This window comes from Myxocyprinus asiaticus, chromosome 18, assembly GCF_019703515.2.
Source record: "Myxocyprinus asiaticus isolate MX2 ecotype Aquarium Trade chromosome 18, UBuf_Myxa_2, whole genome shotgun sequence".
Taxonomy (NCBI): domain Eukaryota; kingdom Metazoa; phylum Chordata; class Actinopteri; order Cypriniformes; family Catostomidae; genus Myxocyprinus; species Myxocyprinus asiaticus.
The window spans coordinates 36,080,035-36,086,034 of record NC_059361.1 but is presented as its reverse complement, the minus strand read 5'-3'; positions in this window follow the sequence as shown (position 1 = coordinate 36,086,034).

Below are 6,000 nucleotides of genomic sequence, written 5' to 3'. Positions count from 1 at the left end.
TATGGGGTATTGTCAAGAGGAAAATGAGAAACAAGAGACCAAAAAATGCAGATGAGCTGAAGGTCACTGTCAAAGAAACCTGGGCTTCCATACCACCACAGCAGTGCCACAAACTGATCACCTCCATGCCACGCCGAATTGAGGCAGTAATTAAAGCAAAAGGAGCCCCTACCAAGTATTGAGTACATATACAGTAAATGAACATACTTTCCAGAAGGACAACAATTCACTAAAAATGTTTTTTTTATTGGTCTTATGATGTATTCTAATTTTTTGAGATAGTGAATTGGTGGGTTTTTGTTAAATGTGAGCCAAAATCATCACAATTAAAAGAACCAAAGACTTAAACTACTTCAGTCTGTGTGCATTGAATTTATTTAATACAAGAGTTTCACAATTTGAGTTGAATTACTGAAATAAATGAACTTTTCCATGACATTCTAATTTATTGAGATGCACCTGTATATATATATTATATATATATATATATATATACACTATACACACACACACACACACACACTGATCAGCCACAACATTAAAACCACTGACAGGTGAAGTGAATAACATTGATTATATCGTTACAATGGCACCTGTCAAGGGGTGGGATATATTAGACAGCAAGTGAACAATCAGTTCTTGAATTTCATGTATTGGAAGCAGGAAAAATGGGCAAGCATAAGAATCTGAGCGACTTTGACAAGGGCCAAATTGTGATGGCTAGACGACTTGGTCAGAACATCTCCAAAACGGCAGGTTTTGTGGGGTGTTCCCAGTATACTGTGGTTAGTACCTACTAAAAGTGGTCCAAGGAAGGACAACCGGTGAACCGGTGAACCGGTGACAGGGTCATGGGCACCCAAGGCTCACTGATGCGTGGGGGGGTAGCGAAAGGTAGCCCGTCTAATCCGAACCCACAGAAGCACTACTGTAGCACAAATTGCTGAAAAACGTAATGCTGGCCATGATAAAAAGGTGTCAGAACACAGTGCATCGCAGCTTGCTGCGTATGGGGCTGTGTAGGTGCAGACCAGTCAGAGTGCCCATGATGACCCCTATCCACCGCCTAAAGCACCTACAATGGGCACGTGAGTGTCAGAACTGGACCATGGAGCAATGGAAGATGGTGGCCTGGTCTGATGAATCACATTTTCTTTTAGATCATGTGGACGGCCGGGTGCGTGTGCATCTTTTACTTGGGGAAGAGATGGCAGCAGGATGCACTATGGGAAGAAGGCAGGCCGGTGGAGGCAATGTTCTGCTGGGAAACCTTGGGTCCTGGCATTCATGTGGATTTTTCTTTGAAATGGAACACCTACCTAAAGATTGTTGCAGACCACGTACACCCTTTCATGGCAACGGTATTCCCTGATGGCAGTGGCCTCTTTCAGCAGGATAATGCGCCCTGCCACACTGCAAAAATTGTTCAGGAATGGTTTGAGGAACATGACAAAGAGTTCAAGGTGTTGGCCAACAAGTTCGATCCATGGAGGCCCCACCTTGCAACTTACAGGACTTAAAGGATCTGCTGCTAATGTCTTAGTGCCAGATACGAGGGGGACCTACATGATATTAGGCAGGTGGTTTTAATGTTGTGGCTGATCGGTGTATTATATATATATACAGGTGCATCTCAATAAATTAGAATTTTGTGGAAAAGTTCATTTATTTCAGTAATTCAACTCAAATTGTGAAACTTGTGTATTAAATAAATTCAATGCACACAGACTGAAGTAGTTTAAGTCTTTGGTTCTTTTAATTGTGATGATTTTGGCTCACATTTAACAAAAACCCACCAATTCACTATCTCAAAAAAATAGAATATGGTGACATGCCAATCAGCTAATCAACTCAAAACACCTGCAAAGGTTTCCTGAGCCTTCAAAATGGTCTCTCAGTTTGGTTCACTAGGCTACACAATCATGGGGAAGACTGCTGATTTGACAGTTGTCCAGAAGACAATCATTGACACCCTTCACAAGGAGGGTAAGCCACAAACATTCATTGCCAAAGAAGCTGGCTGTTCACAGAGTGCTGTATCCAAGCATGTTAACAGAAAGTTGAGTGGAAGGAAAAAGTGTGGAAGAAAAAGATGCACAACCAACCAAAAGAACCGCAGCCTTATGAGGATTGTCAAGCAAAATCGATTCAAGAATTTGGGTGAACTTCACAAGGAATGGACTGAGGCTGGGGTCAAGGCATCAAGAGCCACCACACACAGACGTGTCAAGGAATTTGGCTACAGTTGTCGTATTCCTCTTGTTAAGCCACTCCTGAACCACAGACAATGTCAGAGGCGTCTTACCTGGGCTAAGGAGAAGAAGAACTGGACTGTTGCCCAGTGGTCCAAAGTCCTCTTTTCAGATGAGAGCAAGTTTTGTATTTCATTTGGAAACCAAGGTCCTAGAGTCTGGAGGAAGGGTGGAGAAGCTCATAGCCCAAGTTGCTTGAAGTCCAGTGTTAAGTTTCCACAGTCTGCGATGATTTGGGGTGCAATGTCATCTGCTGGTGTTGGTCCATTGTGTTTTTTGAAAACCAAAGTCACTGCACCCGTTTACCAAGAAATTTTGGAGCTCTTCATGCTTCCTTCTGCTGACCAGCTTTTTAAAGATGCTGATTTCATTTTCCAGCAGGATTTGGCACCTGCCCTCACTGCCAAAAGCACCAAAAGTTGGTTAAATGACCTTGGTGTTGGTGTGCTTGACTGGCCAGCAACCTCATCAGACCTGAACCCCATAGAGAATCTATGGGGTATTGTCAAGAGGAAAATGAGAAACAAGAGACCAAAAAATGCAGATGAGCTGAAGGCCACTTTCAAAGAAACCTGGGCTTCCATACCACCTCAGCAGTGCCACAAACTGATCACCTCCATGCCACGCCGAATTGAGGCAGTAATTAAAGCAAAAGGAGCCCCTACCAAGTATTGAGTACATATACAGTAAATGAACATACTTTCCAGAAGGCCAACAATTCACTAAAAATGTTTTTTTTTATTGGTCTTATGATGTATTCTAATTTTTTGAGATAGTGAATTGGTGGGTTTTTGTTAAATGTGAGCCAAAATCATCACAATTAAAAGAACCAAAGACTTAAACTACTTCAGTCTGTGTGCATTGAATTTATTTAATACACGAGTTTCACAATTTGAGTTGAATTACTGAAATAAATGAACTTTTCCACGACATTCTAATTTATTGAGATGCACCTGTATGTGTATATATATATATATATATATATATATATATATATATATATATATATATATATATATATATACACACATACATACACATACATATATATACACACACACTGGCGGCCAAAAGTTTGGAATAATGTACAGATTTTGCTCTTATGGAATGAAATTGGTACTTTTATTCACCAAAGTGTCATTCAACTGATCACAATGTATAGTCAGGACATTAATAACGTGAAAAATGACTGTTACAATTTGAAAAAATTTCAACTACTTCAAAGAGTTCTCATCAAAAAATCCTCCACGTGCAGCAATGACAGCTTTGCAGATCCTTTGCATTCTAGCTGTCAGTTTGTCCAGATACTCAGGTGACATTTCACCCCACGCTTTCTGTAGCACTTGTCATAGATGTGGCTGTCTTGTCGGGCACTTCTCACTCAGCTTACAGTCTAGCTGATCTCACAAAAGCTCAATGGGGTTAAGATCCATATTTCCAATTATCTGTTGTCCAATGTCTTTGTTTCTTTGCCCACTCTAACCTTTTCTTTTTGTTTTTCTGTTTCAAAAGTGGCTTTTTCTTTGCAATTCTTCCCATAAGGCCTGCACCCCTGAGTCTTCTCTTTACTGTTGTACTTGAAACTGGTGTTGAGCAGGTAGAATTCAATGAAGCTGTCAGCTGAGGACATGTGAGGCGTCTATTTCTCAAACTAGAGACTCTGATGTACTTATCCTCTTGTTTATTTGTACATCTGGGCCTTCCACATCTCTTTCTGTCCTTGTTAGAGCCAGTTGTCCTTTGTCTTTGAAGACTAGTGTACACCTTTGTATGAAATCTTCAGTTTTTTCAAGCATTGTATAGCCTTCATTCCAGAAAACAATGATTGACTGACGAGTTTCTAGAGAAAGCTGTTTCTTTTTGTCATTTTTGTCCCAATATTAACCTCAAGACATGCCAGTCTATTGCATACTGTGACAACTCAAAAACAAAGGCAATGTTAAGCTTCATTTAATGAACCAAATAGCTTTCAGCTGTGTTTGATATAATGGCAAGTGATTTTCTAGTACCAAATGATCAATTTAGCATGATTACTCAAGGATAAGGTGTTGGAGTGATGGCTGCTGGAAGTGGAGCCTGTCTAGATTTGATCAAAAATGACTTATTTCAAATAGTGATGGTGCTGTTTTTTACATCAGTAATGTCCTGACTGTTCTTTGTGATCAGTTGAATGCCACTTTGGTGAAATAAAGTACCAATTTCCTTCCGAAACAGCACAATCTGTACATTATTCCAAACTCTTGGCCACCAGTGTGCGTATATATATATATATAAAATTATTTAAACATTATATAATGAATTATTGTTATTTGAGGGGTTTTCTCTGCAAATATTTATATATGCGATTAATTGTATTAATTAATCGGTATACCATGTAATTAATTTGAATAAAAATGTTAATCGATTGGCAGCCCTATTAATTAGACATTTAACTCATAAAACACAACATCAGTCAGTTTCGGAAAATTTTGTAAAGGTTGACTGAGGTAATGGCTGGCCCTTCCAGCATGTATAAGTGAGTTGTCAATGTTTGTCTAATTTTGAGCAGCAGCACCAACACATGGGAAAGATGCCTGATGCAACTCTGACCTCAGGAAACACAGGAAGCTCATACATTTAACTTTACGAGACTCTGTCCGACTCCTGCGAGATATATAGCCCTTCCATACAATAGGAATACAGTGATATCCATCCCTAATTCAAGCTCCATATAAAATAACAACTAAGCAAGAAAAAATAAACCCAATCATCAGCTGATGTGGAAGGTTGTGCATACATTTCCTGTTGGTTGCCAAGATTACAGTCATAAAATGGTAGTTTATTTGTACAACACTGATTATGGGGCTGAAATTTGCCTAAAATAATAGAGGTCTGGGGCAGGGCCACCTCTCGGCTTCTTTGTGTGGTTATGTAACCTCTTGTGAATAACCGGCTTGGAAGCAGAGTCAAATCAGGCCACTCTCGGAACAAGAGAAAAGAAAAGAGAAAGAAACAAAGCCAAATCCATGAGTGTAACATTCATTCAAGGTGTGCCAAAGAGACAGGTGAAGAATGGTGGACGGAGGAGGGGGTTGGAGAGGGCGCTAACAGGTGAGGAATTTTTGAGGTGGACAGTGGGCACATTTGTTCCCATGGTGCCCTTAATAAGGGGTCTGAGTGTCATGTAGGAGGCAACAGGGCAGCACTGAGGCAAAGTAGAGTGACTTCAGACAGAATCAGATCTCATCAAATGACCCGAGACCTCTGTCAACATCAACTCTCCTCTTTTTCTCTTTCGTTCTTTGTTTCTTCATAACAGTCACCCTATTCTTCCTCAGTGTAATTTTCTCATCCCGTTTCCAGACTCTTTCTCAGTAGAGTATCAGAGAAAATGGTTTCAGTACCTTGGCAAAAATATAATACACTAAACACAAACAATCCAGTTTAACCAGGTGCTAAATGCACAGAAATAGCACTGCACCATGAGCATTAATGCATCTCAAATCTCACATTTCTGCACTATTCTTCGGCATTTTGTAGTGTAGTGTGAGTAATGTGTTCACACTGAAAATGCAATGAAAAGAAGAGTACTACGAGTACCTGGATGATGTACTTCTTCAACCGAAATAACGCCTTGTGGAATGATGGACATCCACTCAACTCAACGCTTGCCTTATGTAATAGGGTTACCTGGCAGCAATGGTGTGACAAAACAATTGTAATTACAGGTTAATGTGAAGGTGAACTACTGAAACTTCTGAGAAGACAG